Below are 24,782 nucleotides of genomic sequence, written 5' to 3'. Positions count from 1 at the left end.
GATTTTATTAGGGGGCAGGGGGTGAACTGTAGAGGACTTTTGCTCTGTTAAATCTCTAGCTTTTATCAGTCTGTACTGAATATTTACACCAAAATAACAGATACAGGAATCCCCTTTCATGCTTCTTTCTCATTTTCTTTTTTCACTGAGTCTGGCTTTAATCTAAAATTTCCTTTCTAGCTATTGCCATCATTTTTCTCCCTGAAGTTGCTCCGGCCTCTCTTTTCTTATCAGGTTCACATATGTCAGTCTTCACCTCCCACTGCATTTCTTCCCCTCTAAACTGACATTTTACATTTGGCTCTTTGTTTTGCATGTGCTTTCTAATTAGACATTTTCTTTTATTTTCTTTAAAATGCATTTTTCTTGACATTTACTTATAGCCAATCTACTCCTGAAAAAGTATTTTTAATAGCTTTATTGAATTATAATTGATATTAAAAAACTGCACATATTTAGAGTATATAATTTAATGAGTTTGGGTATATGCCTACACCCATGAAACCATCGTCTGAGCTCCAGTCTCATTCATCAAAATATCAAATCTCTCCTTTTTGATGCTGAAAGGGTGTCAAACAGAATTGTAGTTTTTTTTTTCTTCTACCCACTAACTGTAGACTTCCTCATATTCTTTATTTGCTCTGTTGCCCAGGCTGGAGTTCAGTGGTGTGACCACTGTTTCCTTCTGCCTCACCCTCCCAGGCTCAATTGATTCTCCTGCTTCAGCCTCCTGAGTAGCTGGGACTATAGGTGTATACCACTATGCCTGGCTAATTTGTGTGTGTGTGTGTGTGTGTGTGTGTGTGTGTGTGTGTATATACACACACACACATATACATATATACACACATACACACACACACATACACATACATATACATATATAGTAGAGACACTGTCTCCCTATGTTGCCCAGGCTGGTCTTGAACTCCTGGGCTCAACTGATCCTCCAACCTCAGCCTCCCAAAGTGCTGGGATTACTGGAGTGAGCTACCACACCAGGCCCCTCCTCATATTCTTGATCATGACTCAATTCTAAGATTCCTTGTTTTTTTCTAACTCTATTTTATCTCGAATCCAAATTTAGCCCTCATGGCTCTATGATAAAGGAACTTCAAACTGGACCACTTGTCACTTCTGCAGTTAGTGCTAGCTTTGTCAGTCAACCGTTACCAAGTTACTTGAATCACTTTAATTTCTTAATGGTCTCCAGTTTTCTACATTTTTTCCTCTATAGTCTATTTTCTTCCATCTTTCCTTCTCAGCCAGAAGCATATTCATTATAAACACATGTAATTATATCACTCCTCTGGTCTAGCACTCTAAACGTGGCCTGCCTGACTCATTTAAAATAAAGATCAGAATCCTTGCTAAGCCCTACAGGGACCTACATGATCTGGCCCCCAAAATCCCTCTGCTCTCCCTCTTTCTACTCATCCCCCTCCTTCCATGCACTAGACTGCCTTCTTTCGGTTTCTCAAACACCTAGAGGCCATTCTTACCTCAGAGCCTTAACATTAGCTCTTCTCCTGCCTGGAAAACTCTACCAATGGCCTTTACATCATTTAGGCCTCATCGATAGTAAGCTTCCCAGAGATGCCTTCCCTGCACACACTTTTTCCAATAGCACTTCTCGGCATGTTCTATCCCCTTACTCAACTTAGCTATCATCATAGTATTTATATCACTTATTTATTTGCATTTTTTATCTCTCCTCCTCCTGCTAGAGGGCTTTCCCCATTAGATAGAGACGACTTAGATCATGTTTGCTTTTCCTTTGACAAGAATAAGGCTGATACATGGCAGATGGTCAAAGTATTGTTGAATGAATAATTGTTGCTTCTATGGTATTATCAGTGGAATAAAGAATATTATTTATGGAATTTAAAATACTTATAGAATTCTATATGTATAGAATATGCTAGTATTTACTTTTCATATGTATAAAATATTTCATATATCTTTCTATATTTCTCAATATAATTTCATAATTGTAATATATGATATTTAATATCTACCTTTCATTTACATTTTTTCTTTTTTTTATTATACTTTAAGTTCTAGTGTACATGTGCACAACGTGCAGGTTTGTTACATAGGTATACATGTGCCATGTTGGTTCGCTGTACCCATAAACTTGCCATTTACATTAGGTATTTCTCCTAATGCTCTCCCTCCTCCAGCCCCACCCCCGCCAACAGGCTCCGGTGTATGATGTTCCCCATACTGTATCCATGTGTTCTCATTGTTTAACTCCCACTTATGAGTGAGAATATGTGGTGTTTGATTTTCTGTCCTTGTGATAGTTTGCTGAGAATGACGGTTTTCAGCTTCATCCATGTCCCTGCAAAGGACATGAACTCATCCTTTTTTATGGGTGCAGAGTATTCCGTGGTGTATATGTGCCACATTTTCTTAATCCAGTCTATCACTGATGGACATTTGGGTTTATTCCAAGTCTTTGCTATTGTGAATAGTGCCACAATAAACATATATGTGCATGTGTCTTTACTGTAGCATGATCTATAATCCTTTGGGTGTATACTCAGTAATGGGATTGCTGGGTCAAATGGTATTTCTAGTTCTAGATCCTTGAGGAATCGCCACACTGTCTTCCACAATGTTTGAACTAATTTACACTCCCACCAACAGTGTAAAAGTGTTCCTATTTTTCCACATACTCTCTAGCATCTCTTGTTTCCTGACTTTTTAATGTTTGCCATTCTAACTGGCGTGAGATGGTATCTCATTGTGGTTTTGATTTGCATTTCTCTGATGACGTGATGATGAGTATTTTTATAAATGTCTTCTTTTGAGAAGTGTCTATACATATCCTTTGCCCACTTTTTGATGGGGTTGTTTGTTTTCTTCCTGTAAATTTGTTTAAGCTCCTTGCAGATTCTGGATATTAGCCCTTTGTCAGATGTGTAGATTGTAAAAATTTTCTCCCATTCTGTAGATTGCCTGTTCACTCTGATGATAGTTTCTTTTGCTGTGCAGAAGCTCTTTAGTTTAATTAGATCCCATTTGTCTATCTTGGCTTTTGTTGCAATTGCTTTTGGTGTTTTAGTCATGAAGTCTTTGCCCATGCGTATGTCCTGAATGGTATTGCCTAGGTTTTCTTCTAGGGTTTTTATGGTTTTAGGTCTTACATTTATGTCTTTAATCCATCTTGAGTTAATTTTTGTATAAGGAGTTAATGTTTGGTATCAATTTTAATATTTGATATTTAATATCAACGTTTCATTTACATTTTTTCTTAAGTATTTAATAATGATATGGGTAACATTATGGAAGGGAGATATATCTTTAAATGCTCATTTTAATCCATGCTGTTCCTAAGTCTTATATACATGACCCACATTACCAAATTTTCTTAATTTTATTTCTATTAATAGAGTATCTTTAATATTCTACATATATGTGCAGCAGCTTTATTTTCAAATTTTCTTAATTTTATTTTTATTAATAAAATATCTTTAATATTCTTTTTTCTCTGTATATTTATAAACGAATATGTCTCTTCCAAATTTTATATCGAAAATTTATATCTTTCTGATTGCATAGATTAAAAGTATCAAAACGAAATAAGCATCATCTGAAATGTTGTTCAGTTTCAAAATAACTGAACATCATGTGAATGTCTTGAATATTTTCTGTTCGTGTGTCTTCTTTACTGCTTTCTTTTCTATTCAATGAATATTCTCTAGTGTAGTATTTTAATTCCTTTAATAATTGTATTTTTTGAATTATTTTCTTAGTGGTTGCTCTAGGGTTTACAATAATAATCTTAACTTATCTAAACGTACCTCAGCACCATACTAACATAATCTAGTGACACATAGAAACTTTACTTCTATATAGTTTCAATTGCTCATTATTTTTATACTTTGTTATTAGTGATTAATAGAAAACCAGAGATGTTCAGAGTCCTTCAGATCTGGCAGTATTCTACTGCTAAACTCTATAGGATTTGTAGCTCTTGTCAGAACTTATTTTTTGGCTTTGTTATGGTGAGTCTACTTCCTATAGCATGATCCTTGCTTTCTGGTGTTTCAGCTGGATACCAGAAATGTTATTGAGGTTTTTAAAAGATACCTACAACCTGGCAGGGCCAAAACTCCTACATCCTCTACTGCTGTTCTTCCTCTAGATCTGTTATTCTTCTTTTTAAAAACTTACTGTCTATTGCTTTTTGTAGAGATGGGGCCTTACTGTGTTGCCAAGGCTGGCCTTGAACTCCTAGCCATTTTCAAATGATCCTGCCACGAGGGCCTCCCAAAGTGCTGGGGTGAGCCATCATGCCTGGCTAAGAGGCGTTATTCTTTTGGCTGTATTCCACTGTCAACTATTTAGCAGCTCGAGGTGAACTCATCCTGTGCATGCATAACACATTCCTCAGCAATGCACTCAAAAGTACCCTTACGTGAACTTAGAGTCCTTCTTGTGTTTCCTGTTTCTGAAGTGCTTCCCTACGGATGTCAACTGCTTCTGTTATTCTAAATGCTGATCTCTGCCTTTACAGCTCTATAGGACTACTGTGTTTGCTTAAATCTTGACTTACAATCAGGAAATTGTTCCCAATAATCATAGACTTTCACTGCCAATTTCTACCACGTGGAACAGTTTCCTAACATACAGATTTATGGCAAAGGACTTTTTGTTGTTGTTGTTGTTGTTTGTTTGTTTTTGTTTTTATTTTTGAGGCGGACTCTTGCTCTATCGCCCAGGCTGGAGTGCAGTGGCCTGATCTCGGCTCACTGCAACCTCCACCTCCCAGGTTCACGCCATTCTCCTGCCTCAGCCTCCCAAGTAGCTGGGACTACAGGCACCCACCACTATGCCCGGCTAATGTTTTGGTATTTTTAGTAGAGACAGGGTTTTACCATGTTAGCCAGGGTGGTCTTGATCTCCTGACCGTATAATCCGCCCACCTTGGCCTCCCAAAGTGCTGGGATTACAGGTGTGTGCCACCACGCCCGGCCGGCAAGGGACTTCTAAGAAATTTTTTTGCCTTAGCTTGTTGAAAGTCTGAAATTTTTCTATGTTTCTACATTTAATAATAAGTCTGGTGTTCAAATAATCTCATCAGAAATCTTCTTTCTTTGGCTTTGACTTCATTCTCAAGTAGGACATCAACCAGTATCTTCAGGCTTGTAAAAAACAGTTTATTATCTCTGTAGGGGCAAAAAATCCCCAATAGGTCCAGTTGAGGTCCCTGCATCTGTGGTTTTTGTCCTAGATTAGATTATGCGAACATCTTAGAACCAACATTGGAGTCAGGAAAATTAATTGCTCTGAGTGGCCTAGTCGGGAACATGTTACCCAACTGAACTCAGGTGTGCCTGCTCAAGGCAGTAAAGCCAAACATGGACATTGGTATTGAAGTGACAGAAACCGAGACATTTATTGGAGAGCTCCAAGTAAGGACAGTTGGACAGATTATGTTTAAGATCCAAACTCCCCTATGGCTTATAAAATAAGGGCTTTTGGCCAGGCTTGTCCCAGCACTTTGGGAGGCCGAGGCAGGTGGATCACGAGGTCAGGAGATCGAGACCATCCTGGCTAACATGGTGAAATCCCGTCTCTACTAAAAAAATGCAAAACATTAGCCGAGCATGGTGGCAGGCGCCTGTAGTCCCAGCTACTCGAAAGGCTGAGGCAGGAGAATGGCGTCAACCAGGGAGGCAGAGCTTGCAGTGAGCCGAGATCACACCACTGCACCTCTAGCCTGGGCGGCAGAGTGAGACTCCATCTCAAAAAAAAAAAAAAAAAAAGATAAAAGAAAAGGGCTTTTAAAGATTGAGAAGCAGAGGTTATAGGCTGTTATAAGTCAACATATAGAGGTTACACATTGTTTTGACCTAAAATGCTGGGACATCTCAAAGCGAGGAACCACAGGTCCACAGGTTATAGGTGGATTTAGATTTTTTGATTTGAGATTGGTTATGGAAGTGAAGCTTCGTCTAAAAATTTGGAATTAGCAGAAGCTAATGTTAGCTCTGGCTTGTGAGAGTGACTTATCTGGGCCCCCACAGGAAGTAATTTAGAACAAAGGCAAGTGGTCAGAGTTTATTCTTCAGTTCTCTCTTATCTGAGGTCTATGTGTCAGCACATAAAGACACAAACGTCCTTATCTGAGATATATGTTTGGTGGGGGTCTGAGTTTTTTGAAAAACAGCTCAGAGACATATGTTCAGATGTTATCTTTAGTTTTTATAGGGAATCATTCTTGTGAATATATTATTTTTTGGCTATTATTTTAAGCTCCTATTATCTTTTTGTTTATTTATTTTGTGGGGCTTGCTAGGTGTCTGGAATTTCCTTTGAAAAAATTCGAGATTTTTTTTTTTTTAAATTTTTGTGTTTGGAAGGGGATAGCTAGCAGCCTCCTAAGAGGTGTTCCAGTTTCATTTCTGTGTCTACCATAATTGTGGATTAGGAGTGGTGCAAGCTCTCTGAATTTTGGGGGTTAAGAATAGGAAGAAAAGCTTTCCCCAAAAATTGGAATTATTACTTACATGAATAATGAATGGATCCCTGTAAGACAAAATCAACAGATGTGATCTATGTATAAGCTTATATTATTATTTAATACATAAACCAGGAGACTTTTGAGGGTGAAAGTTTTAACAAAAACTGTTCTTTGAGAGGCATTAGTCATCACAATAAATGAGTCTTAAACTTATACTGACTTGTAAAACAGATGAAGCTGACATACAACACAAACTAAGTTCCAATTGAACATCAACAGTTCAGACCCATACATTCCAGGATAAAATAAAAGAGAAACTGATATAACAGGACTTAATGTGTTCCAAAGCCCACTGACTAGTTGAGCAGCTTGAGTGTTTACAAATTCTCACCAATCTCTGCTAGATCTTGCTTATTAACTTTTTCCCTAAAACCACTCTATATGACTAACCCCAACCTTCAAATTCCCTGAAACCACTCTATATGTCTAACCTCAACCTTCAAATTTCCTAAAACCACTCTATATGACTAACCTCAACCTTCAAATTCCCTAAAACCACTCTATATGACTAACCACAACCTCAAATTCCTCTTTTGAGACACTTCTGAGACTCTGCCAAAACAGCGCTCTCCTATGTTCAACACATTTAATAAATTCAGCTTCATACGGTCAACAGCTTTCACTGATGGTCTCTGTAAGGAGACTTCATAATGCTCAGGGAAGTACCTAAACTTTTAAAGTGTAAACATGGAGTTTGGTGTGGTTGAAGCTGAGTGAATAAGAAGGAGTATAGTGGAAAATAATGTGAGAAGGTAAGAGGCACACACCATGAAGAACCTTATTGGCCATTTTAAGGATTGATGTTATTCTAAGTGAAAAGTGAGTCACTGAAAGATTTTGAGGAGAGAAATGATATACATTTACTTCATGTCAAAGGTCTTGCTCTAGCTATTGAGCTGGGAATAGAATATAGGAGGATAAAGGTAGAAGAAATTTGGCCAGTCAAGAAGCTATTGAAATAATCAAGGCAAGAGATAATGGTAGCTCGACTAATGTGACAGCAGTAGAGACAGTGAAAAAATATCAGACTTTGGGTATATTTTCTAAGTGTGGACCAATGGGATTTACTGATGAGCTAGATGTGGGGATAAGAGAAAAAGAAGAGTCAGGGATGATTCCAAAGTTTATGACTACAGCAACTAGAGGGATAAAATTGCCACTTCCTTCTTGGAGACTGGCACATTACAGGCTTGTGAGAGAATTTGAGTAAATCAGTTTTGGACATTACTATGGGAAGAATTGTGGTCTTCTCAAAATTCATATTGTGAACACTTAGCCCCCCACATAAATTATAAAGTTACGTGGATATAGGGCCTTGAAATAGATAATTAAGTTAAAATGAAGTGATTAGGATGGGCCCTAATCCAATGACTGGTGTCACAGATGAGGATATTAGGACACAGACACACAAAGAGAAGGCAGCAATCTATAAGCCAAAAAGAGAGGTCTCAGAAGAAACCAACCCTACTGATACCTAGATCTTCAATTTCTATTTTCCAGAATTGTGAGAAAAATGAATTTCTGTTGTTTAATCCACTCAGTTTGTGTTGCTTTATTATGGCAGCCCTTGCAAACTTGAGAGTCATTGTCATACAAAGGGTATTTAAGGATATTAAAACTGGGTGAGATTACAAAGAGAATGACTGCAGATAAAGAATAGAAGGAATCCAAGAAACAAGCCCCTGCAAAATTTCACTTTTAGAGGTTGGAGATAAGAACAAAAATGTCTCAACAAAAGAAACTGCGAAAGAGTGACCAGTCAGGAAATTAACAGATTGAGATATCTTGGAAACCAAGTCAAGAAATTGTTTTCTATACAAAGGAGTAATTAATTAATTGTTTTAAATGCCCCTGATTATGCAACAGGTTGAAAACTGTGAATTTTTAATTATATTCAGAAATGTGGAGATCATTGGTGACACCATCAAGGAACCTTTGATGAAACAGGAGAGGAAGTAAAAGTCTAATTAAAATAGGTTTAAAGTAGAGAATGAGAGATGTGGAATTGAGACTAATTTATCTTTTTGTTTTATTACGTGCCTAGCACAGAAGTCTCATTGAATCTATATATTAGATCTTTTAAAAATAAATGTTTTTATCTGATTTCCAAATCTGCAAAGCTGAAGCACAGAACCTTCATGGAAGTGATCTTTTAAAATATCTTGAGAAGTTCCCTGCTGAGTTTCTCAGAAACCTTTCAAAACGTTAGTCATGATATGCTTTTATAGAGAAATTTACTTGTAGAAAAGCATCCCTATCAATAGTGTAATATAAGAATGTGCTTCAAATTTTGTTTACTATAAAGAAGTAATAACTTCTTTAGAGAGCTATTTACTGTTTTTCATTTGATACTTTAATGGATTTCCTCAGAGCACAAATAAATTACATTAAATAATTTCAACTGAAGAATTGTTTATATAAATTGGATTTGCTAGTAAATCCTATTAATATGCCTTTTTATATCAAGACATAAAGGCATTGTTTTAGAGAAACAGACTTTCAAGAGAATGAAACCATTATCTAATGCCATATGGAACTTTTCTGTAACTTAGTAGCTTTAACTACATTAGGTTGTATCTGTTGGTTATTTAGGACATTTTAATACCAATCTGAACAGTGAAATTTTGGTTAATGCACTTTTCAGCTGATAACAGAATATCTATATAAGTAGATATTCTGTGGTTTATTTTCAAACTTTTTTTCTTCAAAGTTATTAACTCATCGTTAAAAACATTTTTTATTTTTAAAATCAGCATAGTACACATATATATTTAGGAGGTACATAAATGATATTTTGATATATACAATGTACAGTGACAAAATCAGGGCAATACACTTATCTAGCACCTAAAACAGTAATCGTTTCTTTGTGTTGGGAACATTCAATATCCTCTCTTCTAGCTATCTGAAAATATATAATAAATTGTTGTTAACTATAGTCAACCTCTAGTGCTATAGAGCACTAGAACTTATTCCATCTATCTAATTGTAATTTTATATTCCTTGACAAATCTATCTCTAGCCTCTCCTCAGTCCCACTTTCTCAGTCTCTAGTAAACATTAGCCTACTGTCTACTTCTGTGAGAGCAACATTTTTAGCTTCTGCATATGAGTGAGAACATGTGGCTTTCTCACTTTCTGTTTCTAGCTTATTTCACTTAACATAATGATCTCTAGGTTCATCCATGTTGCTGTGCATTTCATTCTTCCCCAGGGCTGAACAACATTCTATTGTGCATATATGCCATATTGTCTTTATCCATTCATCTGTTGATGGACACAGGTTGATTTTGTATCTTAGCTATTGTGAATTGTGCTGTAACAAACATGGGAGTGCAGATATCTCTTCAATACACTGATTTCCTTTTCTTTGGATATACACCCAGTAGTAGAATTGCTGGATCATTTGATAGTTCTAGTGGTAGTTTTTTGAGGAAATTCCATATCATTCTCCACAATGGCTCTACCAGTTTACATTCCCTCCAATAGTATTATAAGAGTTCCTTTTTCTCCACATCTTCACCAGCATTTTTTTTTCTTTTTGATAATAGCCATTTTAACTGACGCGAGATGATATCTCATTGTGGTTTTGTTTGCATTTCCCTGAATGCAATGTTGTTAGGCATTTAAAAACTACATTTGTTGTCCATTTGTATGTATTCTTTTGAGAAATGTCTGTTCAGATTGTTTGTTCATTTTTAACTGAATTATTTGTGGATTTTTTTTTTTTTTTTTTTTTTTTTTTGCTGTTGAGTTGCTGGTGTTTCTTGTAAATTCTGGATATTAATTCCTTGTTGGATGAAAAGTTTGTAAATATTTTCTCCCATCCTTATGTTGTCTTCTCATTCTGTTGATTATTTCTTTTGGTGTGTAGAAACCTTTTAGTTTGATACAATTTCATTTGTCTATAAAATTAATGCTTAAGAGATTATTGCAAACCGAGGATGTTTCTAATATTTAAGAGCAAAAAGAGGCTATATGGTAGATGTTATTAATGTATCATCTCATTTATTCATACATTAAACATGTTTTCGTAGGTTCCTCTTTTGGGCCCTACATTATGATGGCTATTATAAATAAATAGGCTAAGCAAACAGGCATGGTCCCTACCTCACAGTCTGTGTAATCTAATGGAAGAGAAGACTAACAAATAATCAAACAATACATAACTAAAATTTGTGGTAAGCTCTACCATAGTGATGATATTAGGAGTATAATTTCTAAGGTCAAATAATAAAAATGTAATTGCTACTTGGGAAACATTTTATGAAAGAAACTATAAAAGGATGTTAGTGGTCTGTAGAATGTAAAGGAAAATACTTTAGATGGCATGATCAAGAAAAATCAGAGATGATAATTAATTTGAGATATGGATGATAAGAGGTAACCTTCCAAGCAAAGAGTGGAAGACAGAGTGCTCCTAGCAAAGTCTTGAGTTAAAAAAAAAAAGAGATTAGAAACTGAAAAAGAACAGGAGCTCTCACTCTTAGTGAGAGCTAATGTGGTTTGAACTAAGAGTGAGAGCTCATGTGGTTTGAAATAAAATTATAAAGACAGGGAGAAAGATGATATTTTTTGGCCTTGTAGGATTTCATGCTAAGCCCAATGGGAGATCTTCTAAAGGTTTTAAACAAAGGAAAATAATGTTTTAGAAAGGTCACTCTGCTTTCTGTGTGAAAAATGAATCAGAAAAGTACAGTCAAGGAGACTGGCTGGAAGGCTCCAGAAATATTCTAAATTAAAAAAGCGATTGTGTAGAAGAAATGGTTGTAGAAGTAAGTAGTGGATGGAGCAACTATTGGAAATAGAATCAAATGGACTTACTGATAAATTAGGTATAGGAGATTTGGCAGTACACTTCATAGGAATTACAAAATCTTCCACTGAAGAATCCCATATTTTGTGTGCCTCTCCAATGAATGGAAGAACAGTTCTTTGCTCTTCTAGAAACATGTCTAAATAAATGAAAACACTATTTATGATGTTGATGCTTGTTCCTCAGTTATTATGTGCTCACATTCAAAATTCCTTAAGGCATAAAAATAGAATTAAATATACAACTGAGAAATAAGGATACATCTTATTAGTCAAAAAGGAAAGGAATGCTGAATTGAAACTCTCTATAAAACACACACACATGCAAACAAAACACACCCCTTTAGAATGCAACTCTTAAAACATTTTTTTTTCACTCACAAGAAAAAATATATTATCTCAACTTCGAGTTTATTGTGTAAAGCATTCATCATAGTGGCCCAAATGAAAGTCATGGCCTTCTTATAAGTTGAATCACTATTAAAATCTCTTCTTGGATTTCAGATGTGCCAAACTAGTTTAAATATATTTAAAGCTTATATTCATGCTGTTGTAGTGTAATAAGAAATAGTATTTCTTACCTGCTTACTTTGGAATTTCATTCTAGCTAAGATAGCATAGTTGAAACCAAAGAGAAAGGAAGTTTTACTTAGTCAATAAAACTGCATTTTAGCTTATTTTTAAGGACATTTTTCTTCAATTAAAGATTGAAGAAAATAAATTATTAATTCTCTCATTTCTCTCTCTCTTTGAAAGAAAATAAAAAGAAGCATCCCCTTTCAAGAAAACAGTGTAGGAAGGCAAAATGAATATAAATGGTGCCATTCGCTTTAGTTTTGTCTTTAAATAGAACTCTTATTCAAGGAGAAAGCTCTTTCTGAAAATCTGAGAACCAAATCAGTACAATTTATTCAAACATTGTATGACTCTTTTAAAATACCATAACCCAATGGAGAATCAAGTCCGTCCTTCCTTCCTTCCTTCCTTCCTTCCTTCCTTCCTTCCTTCCTTCCTTCCTTCCTTCCTTCCTTCCTTCCTTCCTTCCTTCCTCTCTCTCTTTCTTTCTTTTTCTTTCTTTCTTTCTTTCTTTCTTTCTTTCTTTCTTTCTTTCTTTCTTTCTTTCTTTTTCTTTCTTTCTTTCTTTCTTTCTCCTTCCTTCCTTCCTTCCTTCCTTCCTTCCTTCCTTCCTTCCTCTCTCTCTCTCTCTCTCTTTCTTTCTTTCTTTCTTTCTTTCTTTCTTTCTTTCTTTCTTTCTTTCTTTCTTTCTTTCTTTCTTTCTTTCTCCTTCCTTCCTTCCTTCCTTCCTTCCTTCCTTCCTTCCTTCCTTCCTTCCTTCCTTCCTTCCTTCTTTCCTTTCTTTCTTTCTTTCCTTTATTTCTGTCTTTCCTTTTTTTTCTTTGAGACTCCACCCTGTTGCCTAGGGTGGAGTGCAATGTTGAGATCTCAGCTCACTGCACCCTCCACCTCTCAGGTTCAAGTGATTCTCCTGCCTCAGTGCCCCGAGTAGCTGGGATTACAGGTGTGCACCATCATGGACAGCTAATTTTTGTATTTTTAGTAGAGACGGGGTTTGGCCAGGCTCGTCTCAAACTCCTGACCTCGTGATCCACCCGCCTTGGCCTCCCAAAGTGCTGGGATTACAGGCATGAGCCACCACGCCCAGCCATTTCTTTTAAAAATTTGATTTTATTGAAAATAGTTTTAAATTTATTCTCAACTCATTCTCCACAAAACTTAGACTATATATAGAGCAGTTGATGACACAGAGATTTTAAAATGGCAGAGAAATAGGTGTTTATTCTAGGAAGCCTGGTGCACATTTCAAAATACCAGAAATAATTTGTGAGAGAAGTAAAGAAAATTTATTTTAAAAACTTGTTTCTGAGTGTAGAAAAAATGTTTTCATAAAGACACACATCACAGTGGCATTCTTGTTCACCATTATTTTAACTTTTCTAAATAAAAAACAGAACAATGTATTTTTTAAAAAGTGCCAGAGCAGCAGAAGATTTGAAATAACAGATTAGATATTATTTCATTTAATACATTTTTTTTAAAGGCAGCTAATTCTTTTGCTGAGTTGGGGAGATGGGAGAATGGTGGGGGGCAAGGCAGAGTGAGAGTAGAGGTTAAGAGGGAGGGGCCTTAACCTTAAATGGAAGAAAGGGAAACAGGATTTTTTTTACATCAAACTTCTCTGAAACTGTAAAGTTTCAAACTTATACATCATCATTACTCCAGAAGGTCATGGAAAGCCAAGGCATAGTTGAGCTAAACTAGCTGTGATCTCCAATAAGACTACCAACATTGTGTAAATAACACCTAGTTGACAATGAGCTGGAAGATCAGTATCATGAGTAGATGTCAATCATAGGTCAAGTTAGGTTACCCAGAGAGGTTATGGTTTAGTCATCATCGAAGCATACTAGGTACATAGTCCCAAGCTCTACAGGGCTTCCAAAGCATTTAGGTAAAGAGCAAGACCAGCCTAGGAGCAAGCCCATCTCAATTCAATGTGATTACCTCTTACAGTAGCTCTGTTCCCCAGTAACAGAGGTCAAATTCTTATCTTTCATTTTTCCAAACAGCAGAAGCTGCAGCAACTGCTTAACACTTGTTAGAAATATAAACTATTGGATCCTAGCCCAGACCTAAATCAGAAACTCTGGGGCTTAGGGCCCAGCGGTCTGTGTTTTAACAAACCCTCCAGGTGATTGTGATGCAAGCTAAAGTTTGAGAAACACACAAGAAGAGTTTCAACCCTGACAGCCTTAAAAAAAATACTGATTCATGAGTCCCAACCTCAGAGTTTTTAATTATTCTTAGGTGCAGCCTGCGCATTGCGATTTTTAAAATCTCTTGAAAGGTTTCTCGTGTTCAACGTGGTGGAGAATCATTGACAAAAGGAAGATTTGGGTCTCCAAAGAGGCATGTCACCTCAATGGGGCTGGTCTTCTAGATCATTGGAATCAAGTCTTTCTTTACCCACGGAGCCCACACAATCCCAGTTTTCACCCTCACTTTGAAAACTTAATAGTGCTACAAAAACTGTGCAGAATGAAACCCTGAAATGCTGTGTAATTTATTACAAACCCAAAAAAGGAAGGTGGCAGCAAATGTCACAGGTTTCTCAAAACTCTTTCTGAATAAGGATTTTCTCTTCTTTCTTTTTCCTTTTCCCAGAGAATGTGACTCATTCCTGTCTATTCTTGGTGTCCACATTTAAGTTCATTAATATGTTCTCTCATATGGCGGCTTTGTGACTTTGTGGACTTTAGGGAGTCACTTTTCAGTCATATTCTATTATATATCTAGGAAATCTGGCACTAGATAAAATGATTCATCCTTCTAATTTTTAACTTAAAATATTAAATTACACTATAGTCTGTGGTGTTCTGTGACACCCATTTCCTCTCAGCGGTGACTGTGACTGTCAGCTTTAACATCCCTTATCTTTGTTCATACTGTCCTACATATCTACAGAAAGAATGTAAATTTATATATATATACTTTTAAATTGTCACAGTTCTACTTCTAATGCTTCATTCAGTTGATGAAAATTACCAGGTTTTATTGATAATTTTCATGATGAATGACTCAGCCATTTGTGCAGATGCTTTGTTTCAAAAATACTTGTGGAAATGCCATTTTGAGATAATGAGATGGCAGCAGATATTCAGAAATATAAGGGGTCATGTGTATATATAGCAGTGGCTTCTCTGGACCTTCCAGTGGATGTTTTGAGACAAGATAGAGAATCCTTTGTCAGTTGGATCATTAGTTCCCTTAAAAAATCAGTTAGTTCCCTTAAAAAAAAAAAAAGTACAGTTTAGCGACTGGGGAGTATAGATTGTGGAGCCAAACTGTGTGAGTGAAGTCTGAAGCCCAGCTCTGTTGTCTACAATATGTGTGATCTCAGATAAGCTATTTAATCATTTAATGCCTCTATTTTCCATCTTTAAACTGGGAATGAAAATTATTTATTCTCAGTTACGAAAGTCTTATGGATTAAGCCAATTAACATATGTAAAGCACTTAGAACAAGGCTTTTCACAGATTAAGATCTCAATACATCTTGTGTGTGTAAAGGTCTTGCTGTTCTCACATTCAGATTCACGAATCTAAGTTTTTAAAAGTTGTAGTCACTGAATAGTATGAGACAAAACATAAACTCAAATTAGATTGCAATCATCTTTATATCTTGGAGAAAATTCTAAACCAATGTGATAAAACCCCTTGATTTTCACTGCTCTGTCAAAGCTCGGCTGATTTGTTCCTGTGGTGACCAGTCACTGGGATTCTTGCATGCTCTCCACTAAATTCCATACAGATGTGATGCTCCCACAAGGTAGCAAGGAAGGAGAGGGCAAACAAAGGTATACACTTTTGCTTCAGATTTTAAGTGTTGGTTATGGACAGAGTCATTACTAGAGTAGAAATTTAAATAACAACTGTAATAATTGAGAATCACCTGTCCAACAGGAACGAAATTTCATGGTTGAAATTAAATCCAAAGCATCAAGCCCATCTAATTATATGGAGTGCTGAAAATAATGAAAACATATTTCTTGAATGGCTTATAGCTCATAAAGCATTCTTTTATAATAATAATGCATTTTATTTGTACAATGTATTATGCTTTACAAATTATTTTTAAATGTTATTTCACTTCACTCACCCAACAGCAATGTGAAGGTAAAATAAATGTCTTATACACAATGCAAAGGACAATACCAGAACTAGACATCATACCCTCTGAGTTCTAGCCACCTTATCAACTGAGTGCATTCATGTCATCTATTCTGGTGCTCCATAAAACCTTAATTCTAGACATATGTAGAAATTTTTGGATAACCAGTCAACATTAACATTAATAGTTTTATATTACACAGCATATGTCTTTTTTATCATTTATAATTTGCTATTAAACAGTATATACAAAATACTTTGAGAGTCTGAACTATTCTACTAGAACATCAGGAAAATAATTTGTATTGTACAAAGGAATTTTTTTTTTTAATTTTTGTTTCTAACATTTTTTGAAGTATCTCCAGTAGTTGCATACATTTTGCAGGAGAAAAGCATTGCTCTTAGAAGGAAAAGCATTGGAAACTTACAGAGGATAACTGAAAACAATTGACTACACAGTTCCTTCCAGAGTAACTACAATAATTCAATTATACTGAATATATATATATTCTTATATTAATATACATAGGCTATAAATGTATGTGTACATATATGTACCTTTAGATATTTCTTACATATTCAAATCTGATAGTTATTGCTTCTTATACATTTTTAAAAGAAGGAATCTTAAAGCAACTGCTATTTGGGTTTTCAGTGAATTTTTGTATTGGCTACTAATTATATAACTATAGTAGTTGAAGGGAGAGACAGAGTATGGAAAAGTGATGTTTTCTTTATAAGTATGTTGGGGAAAAAGCCAAAGAAACATAAGAAGAGGACCATGTAAAAGATTAGGAACATGTACCATATCAAGTTACTTTTGGGACTGACTGGTTGGGACCAAAGAATCAGATCACATCCATGGGTATATGGGAGGTTAGAGCTGCCTTTAGGAGAGCAAACAGTTTCACTTTCAGTTCTACTGGGAAGACGTTATTTGTAAGGAAGGATTAAATGGACAGAATTTAAACTATAAATGTCAAGTAAAGACGTGGGGGCGGTGGGAAACTTAGGGTCTTTGAGCAGAGTATTGTCTAGTTATTGTTATTATTATTTTGAGACAGAGTCTCGCTCTGTCGTCCAGGCTGGAGTGCAATGGCGAGATCTCGGCGCACTGCAACCTCCGCCTCCCAGGTTCAAGCGATTCTCCTGCTTCAGCCTCCCAAGTAGTTGGGATTACAGGCACCCGCCACCACACCTGGCTAATTTGATTTCTCTTATTAGTAGAGATGGGGTTTCACCATGTTGGCCAGCCTGGTCTCGAACTCCTGACCTCAGGTGATCCACCTGCCTTGGACTCCCAAAGTGCTGAGATTAAGGCGTGAGCCACTGCACCCGGCCTGTCCAGTTATTATTATTATTATTATTATTATTATTATTATTTTGAGAGAAGTCTCACTCTTATTCCCCAGTTTGAGCACAATGGTTCGATCTCAGCTCACTGCAACCTCCGCCTCCCGGGTTCAAACGATTCTCCTGCCTCTGCCTCCCAAGTATCTGGGATTAAGTTGCCTGCCACCATGCCCAGCTAATTTTTGTATATTTTAGTAGAGACAGGGTTTCCACCACGTTGACCAGGCTGGTCTCGAACTCCTGACCTCAGATGATCCGCCCGCCTCGGCCTCCCAAAGTGCTGGGATTACAGGCATGAACCACTGTACCCAGCCCGTTATTATTAATAGAAGTAGAGAGACCTAATGTCACTGGGGATGGTGGTGAATTTCTCCTAGCCATTCAGAAAGGCTGGGATACTAACAAGGGTTTGTTCAAGTAAGGGGGGCTGTGGATGTCTGGGTACTAGTCAAGTAGTAGTGATGATCACCAGTAGGAGAGAGTTTTGATCGACAGAAACAAAGTTACCAGCGTGGCAGAAAAATGTGGAAATGGAGCCAAAACACCAAAAGTCTTATTTGTAGACTCACAAAATAAAACATGGAAAACACTCAGAGTTAGCTTAAGCACATTTTGATGAGGACTACACTTTACTACTAGGATATTTCACTGGTAATTTGGCTATATTTTAAATAAATGAGACCTTTGTTTTCATATGTTTGTAGAACTGTGCCATAGGGATTTTGGATGTTAGAGTCACGCCTCCCAAAAGAAGCAAGGTAACAACTCCTCTCGGTTTCAGTGAGCTTTGTAAGTCCAGCAGGGCAAGCGATATCTTTTAAATTAGCTTTCTTAGAATATAGGGCTCGAGTTGTACATAACCATTTTTTCCACTTTTTAAATAATTAGCAAAAAATATAGCATGTATGCTCTTCTTCAACTTACGTTTAGTATTGTTGTGTATTCACTATAATAAACCAAAGAATATTAGAGGTGAGAATTCAAGGCCTGGATAATTAAGTTATTTGTTCAGAGTTTAAAATTAGTTAAACTAATTTTTTTTTTTTTTTTTTTTTTTTTGAGATGAGTCTCACTCTGTCATCCAGGCTAGAGTGCAGCAGCTTGATCTCAGCTCACTGCAACCTCTACCTTTAGGGTTCAACCAATTCTCCTGCCTCAGCCTCCCAAGTAGCTGGGATTATAGGCATGCCCCACCACGCCCTGGTAAATTTTTTATTTTTAGTAGAGACGGAGTTTTACCATGTTGGCCAGGCTGGTCTCAAACTCTTGACCTCAAGTGATCTGCCCAAAATGCTGGGATTACAGGTGTGAGCCACCACACCTGGCCAGTTAAACTAAATGTTAATTAAAATACTCTATCTTAGAAAAAAATGGTATAAAGAATTGGTTATTTAATTTTGTGATGCGTCACTAACATAAAATAATTCTAAATTAGTCACTAGGACATTTTGTCATTATTGAAATAGATAATCACTGCAATTTATAAGATTTTTCTGCTGGTCATGTTTTCACAGAGAAGAAAATATATCTTCAAAATAAATCTTAGTTTTATTTTTCGTAGGCTTAAGTTAGGGAAAAGGGAGTGAGAAACCCATACCATTATTAACTGGGACAGGCAGGGAGATGCCTAGATTGGCTTTTGGACTGATGTAGCCTAGAATTCTTCTAGGGGTTTCTCACACACACTGGGGTGTCTCTGGATAATTGAGTCCTTTCTATACTTTATAGGGTTTTCTCACAGAATCTAAGGCAAATTGAATATCTGAAGTATAATACAAATTCTTAAAGGAAATTCAACCACAATCTAATCAGACTCCTGGTCTTCATTTCCTAATACCATCCCCTTGAAGACTAAAATGCTAGAAAAACCTGATACATACTAATCTTTCTTACTTCTCTGCCTCCTTACCTCCCTCCCTTCCTTTTCTTGCTTCTTTCCTTCCTTCCCTTCTCTGCCTCCCACACTCCTTTTTTCCCTTCTGCAAGACTTTATTTATTGAGTAGCCACAGTGTCCTTAGATTGCTCTGGACAGATACAACTAAATAAATTACATAATGTGTGTCACCAAGATGCCTGAATTGTCACACTAAATGACAATATTTCAATGCAAAATATATCAAAAGAAAGTATGTATTAAAATAATAAATGAGTGGCATGTAAAGTTATCTCTAAAGTCTGCCATTTTCTCTGCATCCATACTGTCAACCTTAATTTATAATAGTATCTTCTGTAACATGAAATACTTCAAATAGTCTTTTAGCCATTTTCTCTACCTTGAAGTTGAATTCTTATTGAGAGGTGAGCCAGCTGGGCTTCTGGGTTGCCTGTGGGACTTGGAGAACTTTTCTGTCTAGCTAAAGGATTGTAAAAACGCACCAATCAGCACTCTGTGTCTAGCTAAAGGTTTGTAAATGCACCAATCAGCACTCTGTAAAAATGACCAATCAGCACGATGTGGCCAGGGCCAAATAAGGTGATAAAAGCTGGCCACCGGAGGCAGCAGGGGCAACAGACTTGGATTCCCTTCCACTTTGTGGAAGGTTTGTTCTTTTGCTCTTCACAATAAATCTTGCTGCTGCTCTCTCTTGGCGTCTGCACTACCTTTATGAGCTATAACACTCACCATGAAGGTCTGCAGCTTCACTCCTGAAGTCAGTGAGGCCAGGAACCCACTGGGAGGAACAAACAACTCTGGACCCGCCATCTTTAAGAGCTGTAACACTCACTATGAAGGTCTGCAGCTTGACTCCTGAAGTCAGTGAGACCACGAACCCACCCGGAGGAATGAACCACTCCAGCTGTGCCACCTTTAAGAGCTGAAACACGACTAGATGCAATGGCTCACGCCTGTAATCCCTGTACTTTGGGAGGCTGAGGTGGGTAGATCACAAGGTCAGGAGTTTGAGACCAGCCTGACCAACATGGTGAAACCCCGTCTTTACTAAAAATACAAAAATTAGCGGGGTGTGGTGGCGCTTGCCTGTAATCGCAGCTACTCAGGAGGCTGAGGCAGGAGAATTGCTTGAATCTGGGAGGCGGAGGTTGCAGTGAGCCGAGATTGCACCACTGCACTCCAGGCTGAGTGACAGAGTAAGACTCTGTCTCAAAAAAAAAAAAAAAAAAAAAAAAAAAGAGCTGTAACACTCACTGCTTAGGTCTGCGTCTTCACTCCTGAAGTCAGCAAGACCAAGAACCCACCGGAAGAAACCAATTCTGGACACATTATCAAACGATTTTCTATCCTTTTATTAGGTAGCTTTAAAAATATTTAAATAATGGTGGTCAGAATTTATTCTGCATTTACTTGGTACCAGGTAAGTTATCTTAAAAAACTCTAAGACGGAGTACTATTGTCATTTTCTTTTTCAGACTCAGCCTGACACGTGGAGAAGTTAAACATTTGGCCAAATTCACACTAAAACTAGGGAAGCTGGGGAGCAAGCCTAGGTTGCCTGACTCAGGGGCCCTTACTTTAACTGATCTCTACAGTGCTTCAAATTTAATTTGAAGTTCTACTGCTTCAAACAAAAGCAGCCCAATGTACAGAATGGTTCCCATTGTCTGTCATTTCAAAGTCCAAATCCTTTTCATGGCTCACAGTTAACTGACAGCTGATCTATCCCTGGTTTACACACTCTGGTCCCTGCTTTACTCCAAGGTCTCATCTTATTTCTCTCTCATTCCAACTCCATGAACTAAATGCAGATCTGAAATGTTAGCTTCTGCCTGGGAGTTTTTGAGAATGCTGTTTGCTCTAACATCCTTATTCATATTTCACAATGGCTAACAATTACTCATTAGTTAGGGCTCAATTAGAGCACTGGATTTTTCTCTCTAGGGTCTCCCCTTTTACTGGAGTGCATTTTCTGACCTAAGTTTAGCAAAGTCCTCCTGTAGTACCACAGTGTCCTGAGTCTGCATTGTCATACCTCTCAAGTTAGCTTATTTGTTTTTAATGTCCATAATTAACACGAGATTTTGGGTTCTATGGGCATCCAAAGAGAATTAGAAACTAACCCTAAAGGAAGATTGAAACTATATTGGTAACAAATAAAATTTTTGTACTAGGTGAGCTTTCAAATTTTTGAGAAAAATACTGTGACATTAAATATTCATATGACTGGGTAAGGCTTATTCCAATTTCAGAAAAATTAAAATGTGAAAAAATACATTTTAGATTTTTAAAAAAATAGAGTCATACATAGTTGCCAAATGTTCAGGGCACATTCTGAAAGTTGTTATTATTTTTTTTTAGTCTTTTAATTGTGATAGTAGCCACAACCATAATGACGAAGATGCAGGCTTAGATAGATATTTCGGAGGTAGATAGATATTTAGGAGGTAAAAAAAATTAAACCCAAACTTCCATGTATGTGAGTATATACCTTTTTCTACAAATGTGTACTGCTATTAACATCCTGTTCTAAGCTAGTTATCTATTTTCTTTTTAAAAAACAGTGATAAATAAGCTTTTAAAATACAGCTGCCTGAGAATGTTGCTGATATTAGTAACCTCCAGCATTGGTGTTTTACGAAGTGCATGGAAGAAAGGAAATGAAGCTTCAAGTTCAGAACAGACAAAGCATATTTAGAAGAAAAAAGGAGCAGAAAATAATATGCCCATGATAATTGATACTTAAGTGTTGTGGCTTCTGCTGTGCCTTAATATAAATAAATAGGTAGATAGATAGATAGATAGATAGATACATACATACATACATACATACATACATACATACATATACACACACACACACATCTACCCTTGAAAGATAAAACAAAATCTTGGCTTCACATGGGTTAGGGTTCACTTTATATGTCACACACATTGTAGGAGACCCTAAGCTGAAATATGAACCCAAGATTGTCTGGGATTGGTAGAGTCCTGGGGTTCCTGTAGAGTCATCACTTGGTATGCATGAAAGTTTGGTTCCAGGACTCTTGTGGATACCAAAATTCTTAGAAGTCCCTCGTATGAAATGATGTTGCATTTGTATATAACCTGCACATATCTCCCACATATTTCAAAATCTTCTTTAGATTACCTATAATACTCAATAACAATGTAAATGCTATCAAAATCGTTGTTATACTATAATTTTATTTGTATCTTTATTGTTGTATTGTTATTTCTATTAATTTTCTTTGAATATTTTCAGTCTGCTGTTGATTTCATCCGTGGATGTAGAACCTGTGGATGTGAAGGTCTGACTGTATTAGTTTGCTAGGATCGCTGTGACAGAATACCACAAACTGTGTAGCTTTAACAACAGAAACTTATTTTCTCACATTCTGAAGGCTGGAAGTCCAAGATTAAAGTGTTATCATGTTTGGGTCCTCCTGAGATATCTTTTCTTGGCTTGTAGACAGCTGTCTTCTTGCTGTGTCCTCACATGGCTTAGAGAATATATGTACAAACCCTTAGAGTATCTTTCTCTTCTTTTCTTATAAAAGCTTTTCTTATAAAAGCACCAGTCATGTCAGATTAGGACCCTACCCTTATGACCTCATTTAACTTTAATTGCATCTTTGAAGTCCTTCTTTTCAAAGATAGTCACACTAGGCAGTAGGGATTCAATAAATAAATTTAAAGGACACAATTCACTTCACAATAAAGCACATATAATTCTTCTTTGAAATAAAGTAACTTCAGCACAGGCCTTAAAAATATCCATGAATTTACATCAGGCAGTTGAATAAACTCTCCATTAAAAAGAATTACAAAACACATAAGGAAACAAACCGAGTAAGTATGAGCAGAAACAATAAATGTCAAAATAGTTATCCTAAGGATTTTACAGATGAGAAGATAGGACATATTTAGAATATATTAAAAAAAGTTTAGTCAAAATAGGTAAACTTTAAAAGGAATGAAAATAATAGCAGCAAAAAACAAGTGAGTATAAGCAAAATAGACCTTTTTTTTAAGTTTACATGATAATTTCAAACATACAAAATTATAAAGAAAAATAATACAAAGAACACCTCTATAATATTTTCCTAGCTTTGTCTATTAATATTTTATACTATCTTGCATATACAAATGTAGCTCAATGATGTTACACCTCAATAAACACATCAGAAGCCAAAATATCGTAAATCAAAATGCATTTAATACTCCAATAAACCCATTGTACAGTGAAAAAAAGGTGAATTGATCCATCATAAGTCTAGATGTTCCTTGATCTATGATGGGGTTTTATCGACTTTTCTGAGTTCACTTGATAAACTCACAGTAAAGTTGAAAAATTATAAGTCAAACCATCTTAAGTTGTGAACGATTTGCATGTGTATATATCATAGAAAACAAATTATATATATATTATATATATATGTTATATATATATATATATATGAAGCAAGGGAAACACTTTATATGTTCCCATAATGATTAAAAATTGCTGGTATTTTTTAATCCATGAATCATTAGATTCAAAAGTTTAAAGAATTTTAAAAAGAATAAATGAAATTTGTTGGTAGAAATTTTAGTGAAAGTTCAGTCCACAAAAAAATTTAAAAGTTAAATGAATAGAACTATCATCATCAACAACAAAAAATCCCTGACAATTTGAATTGCAGCTGATTCCTCAATATCACCCATGAAAATCAGAAGAGAGTAGAACAATTTCCTTTGAATTCAGAGGGAAAGTAATTGCTAATCTATAACTTTGTTCCCAAATAAACATCCATTTAGAATGAGGACAAACAAAAACATTTTCAGATAAAAGAAACAACGATAATTAAATCAAAAATCTTTCCAGAGATATTCCTACTAACAGTACATTACTATAGGCACTTGTGAAGAATACAACAATTAAGAATGGAGGAAAACAATCCCAGAAGGAGGACCTGAAGTATAAGAAGTAGGTGGTAAAATATTGACAAACATGAGTTTAAACCTAAATAAATATTGACTGTAAAAAAAGAACCATTTGTAGATAATAAAAAGCAAGGCAGAACTAAAATACTGTATAGCAGCTTTATGTGAGATGGAAAAGGACTCCAGTAATGACTGGAATAATGAAAGAGATAAGAAAGAAGAGACCAAGGGCTACAATAAAAATGAAATAGTGGACAATACCAAATGTGAATATAGATGCATATAGATACAAATTGTAGATTACTACCACATTATATTATTGCAGTTTAAAGGTGGAAAAACATGATCTCCCAAAGGATGCAGAAAAAAATCATTCAGCAAAATTCAGCACCCATTTGTGAACTATATTTTAGAAATAGATATATAATAATCGTACATATCTATGGGATGACAAGTGATATTTTGATACCTGTATAAAATGTGTAATAATCAAATCTGAGTAGAATATCCATCACTTCAAATATTTATCATTTATTTTTGTTGTGCACATTTCAACTTTTCTAACTATT

Source organism: Macaca fascicularis, chromosome 4 (genome assembly GCF_037993035.2).
Source record: "Macaca fascicularis isolate 582-1 chromosome 4, T2T-MFA8v1.1".
Taxonomy (NCBI): Eukaryota; Metazoa; Chordata; class Mammalia; order Primates; family Cercopithecidae; genus Macaca; species Macaca fascicularis.
The sequence above is the reverse complement of the archived record's forward strand: the minus strand, read 5'-3'. Positions refer to the sequence as shown.